The 14492-nt window shown below is 49.5% G+C and overlaps 1 protein-coding gene across 1 annotated transcript in view; it reads right to left on the bottom strand.

The window, feature by feature from the left end:
* The window catches only part of LOC140387123 (nuclear pore membrane glycoprotein 210-like), a 227860-nt gene that overhangs the window by 168637 nt on the left and 44731 nt on the right, over positions 1–14492 (bottom strand). The gene's annotated exons all lie outside the window — the stretch shown is intronic.

Raw genomic sequence — 14492 nt, 5'->3', positions numbered from 1 at the left:
TTCAGACCCTCTTTCACCACAAGGGGAGATCTGAGCCGTCTGGAAGAAAGCAGCTCTGAATTGAAAATAGCAACTGTTGTTTTTTGAGTTACCATGCTTCAAGAAATTATGCTGCATAAGGTTCAGTGTACTACATCAGTAGCAATGAAATCAATTTACGATCCAAGTATGGAAACACTTTAATTCTGACAAACAAAAGTAACAACTTTCAATTTCAAATGCATAAAATGGTGCAAAAGTGTCTCAGAGACATAATAAATAGACACTGGCCCGACAGAAATATGAGGACGGCTGACCACACGCTGAGAGAAAGAGTAGGTCTTAAGGAGGGTCTGAAAAGTTGGAGACATTGGGATTATTTGAAGCGAATTCCAGAACCGGGGCAACAGCTACTTAAAAGCTGATAGATGATCCAAAATTCAACAATTACAATTAGCATGGAGGGAGTCATGTATCTTCCAGGATATGAAGAAAATAAATTGAATATAATTAAGAAATCACATTCAAAAGGTACTTGAGAAAATATGAACTATGCTGTTTAAAATTGTACTCAAAAAAAGTCCATTGTGATCATCTTGGAACCATGGAACTCAGCATTTTTACTTATACAGCAATCACCCGCTGAAATAATTGGAAAGCACTGTTCATAATATCTCCATTACATTACGATTTGTATAATACTGCTGAAACATATGCAGAAAATGTTTTGCAGCTAAATATCCAGCACCGCAACCCTCTGAAAATTCTGGGTTCCTTCCAATTCTAACACATTCCTAACTTAATTTGCCCGAACAATGGTGTCTTCAGCTGCCTAGACTAAAGCTCGGGAATTCTGTGTCTAAATCTATCTTTCAAATCTGCATCTTTGACCACATTTTGGGCATCTGCCTTAATGCCGCCATCTTTGGTGTCAAACTTTGCCTGATTATGCTCCTGTGATATGCCTTTGGTTGATTTGCCATGTTAAAGGTGCTGAATAATGCAAGTTGGTCTTGTTTGTGACTATTGTGCAGCTACACTTGCCCTGCAAATATTAATTTCTGACTGGCATCTGTTGCCGTTTATCTTATTTTCCATTAAATATGCAGTGTCAGGTCATAAATTGCAGCAATTACAATTTACATGTTTTCTTCCAGCTGTAGATACTGTAGATCATGGCAATAAGTTGACCTTTGAAGCTTTGAAAAATCCTTCTAAAAACAGGGTTTGACTATATGCTATGTAATAAATGCCAATCGCTGGTTTTTGTGTAGGTCGTTGCCATTTTGAAATGTGAACAAATACACAGGTAATTGAAATCAAATCAATGTGTCATGTTTTGTTTAATGAAACAGTTCTACAACCATAGTTTGAACCAAAATTGCGAGGCGTTTTTATGGAGGCATTGGAGGCACAAGCAGAGGTTCTTGTTGCAGAGAGAGCACTGTTGATGGAGCACATTTAATCCGGTCTTTGAGGTTGGGGGTGGGGGTCCTGTGTTCTCCAGTTCCTGATGTTGGTTGAGAGGGGTGGAGACGCCCCCCACTCCCTTCCTGGTTTAGGGTGAGACGGCATGTTGGAAGCAATGAGAGACTGTGTTTCGATCGATGGAATCCATGAAATATACTTCATCATTTTTGATCCTGCTTTATCTTGACTCTAATTTCTTCACACACCAGTGGAGAAGTCGTAATCCTGATAGTGGCCTTGCATTTCAGTTGTTATCCTGGACTTAGTTCCCTGATAATTATGTGTTGCCTGTTGATATTGTCAATATATTTGCTTGCAGGGAAATGAATACATTGGGTGTAATGTCCTCCTCCGTTGTTATCCTCATTTCATAAATTTATATCATTTTATGATGAATGTTGAGTTCGGGGTTTGTGCACAGTCTCTTTATCCTAGGTGGGAAGATGAACAGAGCTGGAGCGGGAGGGGTTGTTAGGATTAGTTCTGTCCTCGCTACGTTCAAAGAAGTTCCCCCAGTGTGGGTTAGTCTCTTATTTTTGTTTAGTGCCTTTCACTTTTTCAGGCCCAGGTAGACAATATGCCATCCTGTTGAGGACTGGGATTTGTGTGACTCCCCTTTAGGGACGACTCAGTCTTTTCTCCTGTTATGGGTCTTCCGCTTTGACTGCTGGATGTGATGCTAGTCCTCGGGGCTTAGCTCTCCTGAGTTTCTTTTTGGTGATGATGCTGGGTTAGGGCATGTCGGCTCTAGGATCAATGATCAGTATCCTGCTGCTCCGTGGATGGGTGTATCCTTTATTTTTCTATGGGAGACCCTGGTTGTAGACCCTGAAATGGCCCTTGAACTGAGTGGCTTAATGGGCCATTTCAGAAGGGGCCAGTTAAGAGTCAACCGCATCACTGTGTGGGTCCGGAGTCACATGTAGGCCACACCGGGTAAGGATGGCAGATTTCCTTCCCTGAAGGACATTAGTCAACCAGATGGGTTTTTATGACAATCAGCAATTGTTTCATGGTCATCATTATAGTTTTAATTCCAGATTTTTACCGAATTCATATTTCACCATCTTCCATGGCGGGATTCAAACCCAGAACCCCAGAGCATTACCCTGGGTCTCTGGATTACTAGTCTAATGACAATATCACTACGCCACCACCTCCCCTCTGCGATGGGCCTCAGTCCCAAGTCCAAACAGGTCCATCCATATTTATGTCAACCTAACAGAGCACAATGAAGCCATAGCCAGAGAAGTACATCCCTTGCCCTCAGTGGACAAAAGCCTGACTAAACTTTTGAACAACATAGTATTTTCAAAACTGGACACCAACAGCAGCTTTTGGCAACTTCCCCTTGACGAGCATTTTTTAAAATAAATTTCGAGTAGCCAATTCATTTTTTCCAATTAAGGGGCAATTTACTGTGGCCAATCCATCTAGCCTGCACATCTTTGGGTTGATCTATGATCTGTGATCTATGAAACCCACGCAAACACGCGGAGAATGTTCAAACTCCACACGAACAGTGACCCAGAGCCGGGATCGAACCTGGGACTACGGCGCCGTGAGACAGCAGTGCTAACCACTACGCCCACCATGCTGCCCCGAGCAGTCCAGAATGTTGATCGCATTCATTGCCCCATTGAGCAGATTCTGTTTTACCCACCTGCCGTTTGCAATTACTCACGTACGATGTCGGCCATTTCGAGGGACTTAAGGGGGTAATTTGTCACATCAATGAGGTAATATTGTTTCATGCTATCGAATTTCTAGTGCTGAAGGCGGCCATTTGGCCCATCAGGTTTGCACCGACCCTCCGAAAGAGCACCCCACCCAGACCCACACCCCCGCCTCATTTCCATAACTTAACTTGGATATTCTAAGGGGATACACTAAGGGGCAACTTAGCAATGCCAATCGACCTAACCTGCACATCTTTGGACTTTGGGAGGATGCCAGAGAACCCGGAGGATGCCCACGCAGACATGGGGAGGAAGTGCAAACTCCACACAGACAGTTACGCGAGGCCGGAATCGAACCTGGGTCCCTGACACTGTGAGGCAGCAGTGCTAACCACTGTGCCACCCAAACACTGTATAACACTGAGGAACATGACAAGAGACCCATAGAAATCTTGGAGCACCTGAAGCAAGCTGGGTTGATGTTGAATGAGAAATGAGAGTTCTCCAAAATATTAATTTGGATTGAGAACACCAGAGCAAACCATCGGGAGTGTGTGTGTGCTGCATAGGAATCTACCAATATGTTATCAATAGAATATTGTTCCTTTTTGTGGTGTATTACTTCTGTTGAAATTAATTCACGGCAGGTTGTTCCAAACCTTTCCAGCCGTAGATCTCTGGTGATGTCCCCAAGAGCATCAGGGAACCGCAAATTAGGTGGAAACAAGTATTTTCTAGCTATATCTATGCATATGTCATGAATAATAAGAACTGACAGCTGACCTTCCTGTCATGTTCAGTGTGAGGAATGATGCTGCTTCCACTGCAGACTAAGCCGCTTGATATCAGGGCCGATGTTGGCGAGCTGGATTCGGATTTCAGGAGGGGCATTCAATTGGCTCCTCTTTTGTGTAGCTGTATATCGAGAGAAACCACTTTCACACAAATATGTTGAGGCAAAAGGAAGGAGCACACAAACTGCTCTCTTTACCACATTAGGATATTCGTGTAGTAAACTGCTCCAATAATTCATCAACGATTGTGCAGTGAAGATTTTTACAGTGTGGCATCAGAAGCCATGTCAGTCAGGCTCTCATTTTTTTTTAAATTAAATATTTTATTGAAAATTTTTGGTCAACCAACACAGGACATTGTGCATCCTTTACACAATATTATAACAACACAAATAACAATGACCTATTTTATAAACAAAAAATGAATAAATAATAAATAACAAAAATGAAAACTAGCCCTAATTGGCAACTGCCTTGTCACAAGTAACACTCTCCAAAAATATAATTTAACAGTCCAATATATAATTATCTGTAGCAACGACCTATACATACTATACAGTATATATTAACAACCCTGAGAGTCCTTCTGGTTCCTCCTCCCCCCCCCCCCCCCCCCCCTGGGCTGCTGCTGCTGCGTTCTTTTTTCCATTCCGTCTATCTTTCTGCGAGGTATTCGACGAACGGTTGCCACCGCCTGGTGAACCCTTGAGCCGACCCCCTTAGGACGAACTTAATCCGCTCTAGCTTTATAAACCCCGCCATGTCATTTATCCAGGTCTCCACCCCCGGGGGCTTGGCTTCTTTCCACATTAGCAATATCCTGCACCGGGCTACTAGGGACGCAAAGGCCAAAACATCGGCCTCTCTCGCCTCCTGCACTCCCGGCTCTTGTGCAACCCCAAATATAGCCAACCCCCAGCTTGGTTCGACCCGGACTCCTACTACTTTTGAAAGCACCTTTGTCACCCCCATCCAAAACCCCTGTAGTGCCGGGCATGGCCAAAACATATGGGTATGATTCGCTGGGCTTCTCGAGCACCTCGCACACCTATCCTCCACCCCAAAAAATTTACTGAGCCGTGCTCCAGTCATATGCGCCCTGTGTAATACCTTAAACTGAATCAGGCTTAGCCTGGCACACGAGGACGACGAGTTTACCCTGCTAAGGGCATCTGCCCACAGCCCCTCCTCGATCTCCTCACCCAGCTCTTCTTCCCATTTCCCTTTTAGTTCATCTACCATAGTCTCCCCTTCGTCCCTCATTTCCCTATATATATCTGACACCTTACCATCCCCCACCCATGTCTTTGAGATCACTCTGTCCTGCACCTCTTGTGTCGGGAGCTGCGGGAATTCCCTCACCTGTTGCCTCGCAAAAGCCCTCAGTTGCATATACCTGAATGCATTCCCTTGGGGCAACCCATATTTCTCGGTCAGCGCTCCCAGACTCGCGAACTTCCCATCCACAAACAGATCTTTCAGTTGCATTATTCCTGCTCTTTGCCACATTCCATATCCCCCATCCATTCCCCCCGGGGCAAACCTAAGATTGTTTCTTATCGGGGACCCCCCCAAGGCTCCAGTCTTTCCCCTATGCCGTCTCCACTGTCCCCAAATCTTCAGTGTAGCCACCACCACCGGGCTTGTGGTGTAGTTCCTCGGTGAGAACGGCAATGGGGCTGTCACCATAGCCTGTAGGCTAGTCCCCCTACAGGACACCCTCTCTAATCTCTTCCACGCCGCTCCCTCCTCCTCTCCCATCCACTTACTCACCATTGAAATATTAGCGGCCCAATAATACTCACTTAGGCTCGGTAGTGCCAGCCCCCCCCTATCCCTGCTACGCTGTAAGAATCCCTTCCTCACTCTCGGGGTCTTCCCGGCCCACACAAAACCCATGATGCTCTTTTCAATCCTTTTTAAAAAAGCCTTCGTGATCACCACCGGGAGGCACTGAAACACAAAGAGGAATCTCGGGAGGACCACCATCTTAACCGCCTGCACCCTCCCTGCCAGTGACAGGGATACCATATCCCATCTCTTGAAATCCTCCTCCATCTGTTCCACCAACCGCGTTAAATTTAACCTATGCAATGTGCCCCAAATCTTAGCTATCTGGATCCCCAGGTAACGAAAGTCCCTTGTTACCTTCCTCAACGGTAGGTCCTCTATTTTTCTACTCTGCTCCCCTGGATGCACCACAAACAACTCACTTTTCCCCATGTTCAATTTATACCCTGAAAAATCCCCAAACTCCCCAAGTATCCGCATTATTTCTGGCATCCCCTCCGCCGGGTCCGCCACGTATAGTAGCAAATCGTCCGCATACAAAGGTACCCGGTGTTCTTCTCCTCCCCTAAGTACTCCCCTCCACTTCTTGGAACCCCTCAACGCTATCGCCAGGGGCTCAATCGCCAGTGCAAACAATAATGGGGACAGAGGGCATCCCTGCCTTGTCCCTCTATGGAGCCGAAAATATGCAGATCCCCGTTCATTCGTGACCACGCTCGCCACTGGGGCCCTATACAACAGCTGCACCCATCTAACATACCCCTCTCCAAAACCAAATCTCCTCAACACCTCCCACAAATAATCCCACTCCACTCTATCAAATCCTTTCTCGGCATCCATCGCCACTACTATCTCCGTTTCTCCCTCTGGTGGGGCCATCATCATTACCCCTAACAACCTCCGTATACTCGTGTTCAGCTGTCTCCCCTTCACAAACCCAGTTTGGTCCTTGTGGACCACCCCAGGGACACATTCCTCTATTCTCATTGCCATTACCTTGGCCAGGATCTTGGCATCTACATTTAGGAGGGAAATAGGTCTATAGGACCCGCATTGTAGCGGGTCCTTTTCCTTCTTTAAGAGAAGCGATATCGTTGCTTCAGACATAGTCGGGGGCAGTTGTCCCCTTTCCTTTGCCTCATTAAAGGTCCTCGTCAGTACCGGGGCGAACAAGTCCACATATTTCCTATAGAATTCGACTGGGAATCCATCCGGTCCCGGGGCCTTTCCCGCCTGCATGCTCCTAATTCCTTTCACCACTTCTTCTACCTCGATCTGTGCTCCCAGTCCCACCCTTTCCTGCTCTTCCACCTTGGGAAATTCCAGCCGATCCAAGAAGCCCATCATTCTCTCCCTCCCATCCGGGGGTTGAGCTTCATATAATTTTTTATAAAATGTCTTGAACACTCCATTCACTCTCTCCGCTCCCCGCTCCATCTCTCCTTCCTCATCCCTCACTCCCCCTATTTCCCTCGCTGCTCCCCTTTTCCTCAATTGGTGTGCCAGCAACCTGCTCGCCTTCTCCCCATATTCGTACTGTACACCCTGTGCCTTCCTCCATTGTGCCTCTGCAGTGCCCGTGGTCAGCAAGTCAAATTCTACATGTAGCCTTTGCCTTTCCCTGTACAGTCCCTCCTCCGGTGCTTCCGCATATTGTCTGTCCACCCTCAAAGGTTCTTGCAGCAACCGCTCCCGTTCCTTACTCTCCTGCTTCCCTTTATGTGCCCTTATTGATATCAGCTCCCCTCTAACCACCGCCTTCAACGCCTCCCAGACCACTCCCACCTGGACCTCCCCATTATCATTGAGTTCCAAGTACTTTTCAATGCACCCCCTCACCCTTAGACACACCCCCTCATCTGCCATTAGTCCCATGTCCATTCTCCAGGGTGGGCGCCCTCCTGTTTCCTCCCCTATCTCCAAGTCCACCCAGTGTGGAGCATGATCCGAAATGGCTATAGCCGTATACTCCGTTCCCCTCACCTTCGGGATCAATGCCCTACCCAGCACAAAAAAAGTCTATTCGCGAGTAGACTTTATGGACATAGGAGAAAAATGAGAACTCCTTACTCCTAGGTCTGCTAAATCTCCACGGGTCTACACCTCCCATCTGCTCCATAAAATCTTTAAGTACCTTGGCTGCTGCCGGCCTCCTTCCAGTCCTGGACTTCGACCTATCCAGCCCTGGTTCCAACACCGTATTAAAATCTCCCCCCATTATCAGCTTTCCCATCTCTAGGTCCGGAATGCGTCCTAGCATCCGCCTCATAAAATTGGCATCATCCCAGTTCGGGGCATATACGTTTACCAAAACCACCGTCTCCCCCTGTAGTTTGCCACTCACCATCACGTATCTGCCCCCGTTATCCGCCACTATAGTCTTTGCCTCGAACATTACCCGCTTCCCCACTAATATAGCCACCCCCCTGTTTTTCGCATCTAGCCCCGAATGGAACACCTGCCCCACCCATCCTTTGCGTAGCCTAACCTGGTCTATCAGTTTCAGGTGCGTTTCCTGTAACATAACCACATCTGCCTTAAGTTTCTTAAGGTGTGCGAGTACCCGTGCCCTCTTTATCGGCCCGTTCAGCCCTCTCACGTTCCACGTGATCAGCCGAGTTGGGGGGCTTCCTACCGCCCCCCCCCCTTGTCGATTAGCCATCACCTTTTTCCAGCTCCTCACCCGGTTCCCACGCAGCTGTATCTCCCCCAGGCGGTGCCCCCCGCCCATCCTCCCCCATACCAGCTCCCCCCTCTCCCCAGCAGCAGCAACCCAGTAATTCCCCCCTCCCACCCCCCCCCCGCTAGATCCCCCGCTAGCGTAATTACTCCCCCCATGTTGCTCCCAGAAGTCAGCAAACTCTGGCCGACCTCGGCTTCCCCCCGTGACCTCGGCTCGCACCGTGCGACGCCCCCTCCTTCCTGCTTCTCTATTCCCGCCATGATTATCATAGCGCGGGAACCAAGCCCGCGCTTCCCCCTTGGCCCCGCCCCCAATGGCCAACGCCCCATCTCCTCCACCTCCCCTCCTCCCCCCATCACCACCTGTGGGAGAGAGAAAAGTTACCACATCGCAGGATTAGTACATAAAACTCCTCTTTCCCCCCTTTTTACCCCCCCTCTTTGCCCCCCACATTCGCCCCACCACTTTGTTCAAACGTTCTTTTTAATAACCCACTCATTCCAGTTTTTCTTCCACAATAAAAGTCCACGCTTCATCCGCCGTCTCAAAGTAGTGGTGCCTCCCTCGATATGTGACCCACAGTCTTGCCGGTTGCAGCATTCCAAATTTTATCTTCTTTTTATGAAGCACCGCCTTGGCCCGATTAAAGCTCGCCCTCCTTCTCGCCACCTCCGCACTCCAGTCTTGATAAACGCGGATCACCGCGTTCTCCCATTTACTGCTCCGAGTTTTCTTCGCCCATCTAAGGACCATTTCTCTATCCTTAAAACGGAGGAATCTCACCACTATGGCTCTGGGAATTTCTCCTGCTCTCGGTCCTCGCGCCATCACTCGGTATGCTCCCTCCACCTCCAACGGACCCGCCGGGGCCTCCGCTCCCATTAACGAGTGCAGCATCGTGCTCACATATGCCCCGACATCCGCTCCCTCCACACCTTCAGGAAGACCAAGAATCCTCAGGTTGTTCCTCCTTGCGTTGTTTTCCAGTGCCTCCAACCTTTCCACACATCGTTTCTGATGTGCCTCCTGCGTCTCCGTCTTCACCACCAGGCCCTGTATGTCGTCCTCATTCTCGGCTGCCTTTGCCTTCAAGACCCGAAGCTCCCGCTCCTGGGTCTTTTGTTCCTCCTTTAGCCCTTCGATCGCCTGTAGTATCGGGGCCAACAGCTCTGTCTTCATTCCCTTTTTGATCTCTTCCACACAGCATTTCAAGAACTCTTGTTGTTCAGGGCCCCATGTTAAACTGCCACCTTCCGACGCCATCTTGGTTTTTGCTTGCCTTCCTTGCTGCTGTTCTAAAGGATCCACTGCAATCCGGCCACTTTCTCCTCCTTTTTCCATCCGTATCCAGGGGGGATTCCCTTCTGGTTTACCACACAGTGTTTTTAGCCGTCAAAATTGCCGTTGGGGCTCCTATCAAGAGCCCAAAAGTCCGTTTCACCGGGAGCTGCCGAAACGTGCGACTCAGCTGGTCATCGCCGCACCCGGAAGTCAGTCAGGCTCTCATAATCATGCACTGATAAATCACCTGGCCTGGCTATCAGTGCAAATGGGTTGCAAATACACATATTCTGACAGAGGGAAGTATTCCAACAAAGAGCTCAAGCAGGTGTTGTGAAATGACACTGAAAATATTCTCATCGAGGGTGGAATTAACTTTAGTGAGAAAGTCATTCAACTGGGAAAACAGTCGAAGATCTTATTTTCTATGCAGGAAGTCCAGAAGCACAATTTCCTCAACAGCGATGAAACCTTATCCTTTTCTGCGAAGACGGTTATATCTTTGCCTCGGAAGTTCGCTTCATTTACCCTTTAAAAATATCTGCAAGATCTGCAAGTCTCAAACGCCATGAAATATTGGTCAGCAACTCTGAAAATTGATATTTCTGATCCACACAAAACACCAAGACTTCAGGACAAAACTCAAAAAGTCTGACAGGCACTTTGTCTCTCGGCAGCCACCTCATCTCTGTTTGTAAGAGCAGCGTTGTGTGCTCAGTGCCCATTTTGTCGCACAGAGTTGAAAGCAGTTTCTATTTTAGTGGATTAGCTTTAATGCTCTTGATAATTTGAACAGCTCCAACCAGCACACTTTTCAGAGAGGCAGGCATCTTCTTAACAGCGAGTGCATGTCTGTGGAGGACAATAACTGCTTGTGCAGCATGGTGCTACAACTTTGATCTGCTCGACAGCACCTGCTGTCTTCCTGACCATTACCCTGGCACCATAAATACTCACATCAACACACTTCTCCAGGCTAATCCCATGTCTTTCCGTGAAGTTGTTGATATAGTTGAATATTCGTTCGCCGGTGGCGTTGTTCCGCAGAGATACAGGTTACACCATGTTCTCCTCAATTAAGCCACATAAATGAGGTGGGCAAAATCAAGCAACATTGCAAGTTCCAACATGTCCGTGGACTCATTCAGCTGCAATGAACATGCCTCACAACGTTTAAGATGAGCCTAGCTGACTCTTAATGTCATCAGCAAGATCATAAATTTGGCAGACGACAGTCTTGTTGGAGAGCTGTAGCGCCTCAATCTTTGTACCTGCTGCCTCATCTAGCAACCCTGCTGATGTTAATTGCAAAGGTATCCCAAAACCCAGAAGGTAACTGGGAACATCGGTTCTTAGTTATTTTCAATTTGGTATAACGTGAGGAAAAATAGCAAACCAATGAGGAATAATCTAGTGTTGTAATCAATTAATAAAGAATATCTATTAACTTAAAAGAAACACACAAGACTACAATATGCTACGCAGTACACTTAACTACAATAATGGCTATACACACAGTGGGCATGATCTAACCAAATTCGCTCTAAGTGTGGTAGCGAGTGGGAAATGCCGGCTGTTTCCCGACAGCCAATCCAGCGAGGCCATCACGATATCTAACATTAATTAGGCCACTTAATGGAGCCCCACGGGCTTCACACCACAGATGACTGTCCCGACGGCTAATTCGCCGGGACCACGCTCGGCAAACGAGGGGTAGCAACACTTAAACCGATCCCACCGATCCCAGACAGCATACAGCCATGCCTCCGCGCAGACCAGTTCCCCAATTCAGGATGCCAACTTAGCCAAACTAATGGATATGGTGGAGTCAAGACGGGGCACCCAGTTCCCCCAAGGGTGTTGTCGGAGGGTCAGCTACAGTGCCACCTGGGAGGCAGTGGCAGTCAGCTCGGAGAGTGTGACGAGGAGGACCGCCATCCCTTGCCGCAAGAAGCTAACGACCTCCGACGGGCCGCATGGTGAGTTGGCACCAGTTCCTGCACCGGTCACGCCATCTACACAACACCCTCCCAAACGACCCTGCATCTTCCCCATACGGCAGAATACCGCCACATGCCTCAGCACACTCTTGACAGTAATACTGATGTAAATATAACACGTAAATTAGACTAACTTGCAATACATTGGATAGACTTGCTGAGTTTGGGGGGGGGGGGAAGAGAGAGAGAGAGAGAGAGAGAGAGAGAGGGGGGGGGGGGAAGAGCCGTGAGGCAGCATTTGGGTTTGACAGATATAGTTAGCACGGGACTGAGCATGGTGCCACAGTGGCTAGCACTGCTGCCTCACAGCTCCAGGAACCCATGTTCAATTCCGGCCTTTGATGACTGTGTGGAGTTTGCACTGGGCTTTGCTCCAGTTTCCTCCTACAGTCCAAAAGTGTGTAGGTTAGGTGGATTTGCCATGATAAAAATCGGCCCTTAGTGTCCAAAAGATTAGGTGGAGTTACTGGGTTACAGGAAAGGGTGGGGGGGTGGGCATAGCTCGGGTGCTCTTTCAGACGGTTGGTGCAGACTTGATGGGCGTAATGACGTCCATCTGCACTGTAATGATTCTATGAGCACACTACCGCCTGTACAGTCATGTAGAATATATACAACATATAACACATACGGAGCCAGTCACATGTTGACAGAGCTGTGTGCCCAAGCAAGCTTGGAGAGCTCCTAGCTTGAACCTGTGGTAATACCAGGTATTGCAGTACCTGAGAGGTGAATGACCATTGGCTAGACCGAGGGGTCTACCATTGGATAATGTACATAGCCCCACCCTGAGAGGCGGGGTATAAGAACCGATGCCGTCCCAGCAGCCTTCACTTTCTGTATCATCGCTGCTGGGTACAGTTCTAGCTGATTAAAGCCGATTAGATATGACTCCACTTTGTCTCGAGAGTATTGATTGTGCATCAATTTAATCAGCTAGTACTTTTGAAGGATGGATCTCCGCATCAAGCCGGTATGCCTTCAGCTCAACCCCCACGCAGAAAATTCCGCTGCTATTTTTAAGCATTGGCTGGCGTGTTTTGAGAGCTACCTCGAAACGGCTGCCGACACCCCCACGGAAAGGCAGAAGATAAACCTCCTACGCTCGCGGGTCAGCCCGGCGATCTACCCCCTGATTGAAGGGGCGGCGAACTATGCTGCATCCATGGAGCTGCTTGAAGGACATTACATCCGTCCACTGAACCAGGTCTATGCCCGTCACCTGCTGGCAATGAGACAGCAGAGCCCAGATGAGACACTCGAAGACTTCTACCCGGCACTGATAGTGCTGGGCCAAAACTGTGGCTGCCCAGCAGTGGCGGGGAACGAGCACACGGAACTTTTAATTCGGGACGTTTTCATGGCAGGTATGGCTTCCCCCGACATCCGCCGAAGGCTCCTCGAAATGGACACACTGGGCCTCACTGAGGCACGGGCCCTGGCAGGGTCCATGGACGTTGCGCACAAGAACGCACTCGCGTATGCCCCCGCGCGCACGGCGCCCCCCTGGGCTGCGTGGCACCCCGCCGCGGCAGCCCCCCAGACTTACCCGCTAACCCCGCAGACTTACCCGCTAACTCCACAGGCCTGCGCGGCAAGACGGCCCGCTACCGCCGCCGGCCAACGCTGCTTCATCCTAGGCTACGTAGTGCGAAATGGAGTCATAGGCCCCGACCCTGAACGCATGCGCCCCCTCATGGAGTTCCCCCTCCCTCACTGCCCCAAGGCCCTAAAACTATAAAGCTTCTTAGGCTATTATGCACAATGGGTCCCTAATTACGCAGACAAGGCTCGACCACTGATCCAGTCCACAACCTTCCCCCTGTCGACGGAGGCCCGCCAGGCCTTCTGCCGCATCAAAGCGGACATCGCAAAAGCCACGATGCGCGCCATCGATGGGTCCCTACCCTTGCAGGTCGACAGCGACGTGTCCGACGTAGCTCTGGCGGCCACCCTCAACCAAGCGGGCAGGCCCGTGGCTTTCTTCTCCTGCACTCTCCATGCTTCCGAAATTCGCCACTCCTCGGTCGAAAAGGAGGCCCAGGCCATAGTAGAGGCTGTGCGACACTGGAGGCATTACCTGGCTGGCAGGAGATTCACTCTCCTCACGGTCGAGTGTATTTATTAATCATAACCAACGGTCGGTGGCCTTCATGTTCGATAATGCACAGCGGGGCAAGATAAAAAAACGACAAGATCTTGCGGTGGAGGATCAAACTCTCCACCTACAATTATGAGATCTTGTACCATCCCGGGAAGCTGAACGAGCCTCCTGATGCCCTGTCCTGTGGCACTTGTGCCACCGCACAAGCAGACCGCCTCCGAGCCCTCCACGAGGACCTCGGCCACCCGGGGGTCACTCGGTTCTTCCATTTCGTTAAGACCCGAAACCTGCCTTACTCCATCGATGAGGTCAGGACAGTCACCAGGGTCTGCCAAATCTGCGCCGAGTGCAAACCGCACTTCTACCGACCAGAGAGGGCGCATCTGATAAAGGCTTCCCGTCCCTTTGAATGCCTCAGCATGGACTTCAAAGGCCCCCTCCCCTCCACCGACCGCAACACGTACTTCCTGAACGTGATTGACGAATACTCCCGGTTCCCTTTCGCCATCCCCTGCCCGGACATGACCACAACCACCGTCATCAAGGCCCTCCAAAATATTTTTACACTGTTCGGTTTCCCCGCATACATCCACAGTGATAGGGGGTCCTCTTTTATGAGCGACGAGCTGCGTCAGTTCCTGCTTAGCAAAGGCATCGCCTCGAGCAGGACGACCAGTTACAACCCCCGGGGAAACGGGCAGGTAGAAAGGG

This window comes from Scyliorhinus torazame, chromosome 12 (assembly GCF_047496885.1).
Source record: "Scyliorhinus torazame isolate Kashiwa2021f chromosome 12, sScyTor2.1, whole genome shotgun sequence".
Classification (NCBI taxonomy): domain Eukaryota; kingdom Metazoa; phylum Chordata; class Chondrichthyes; order Carcharhiniformes; family Scyliorhinidae; genus Scyliorhinus; species Scyliorhinus torazame.
Note: the sequence above shows the minus strand (reverse complement) of the source record. Positions and strands in the feature narration are given on the sequence as shown.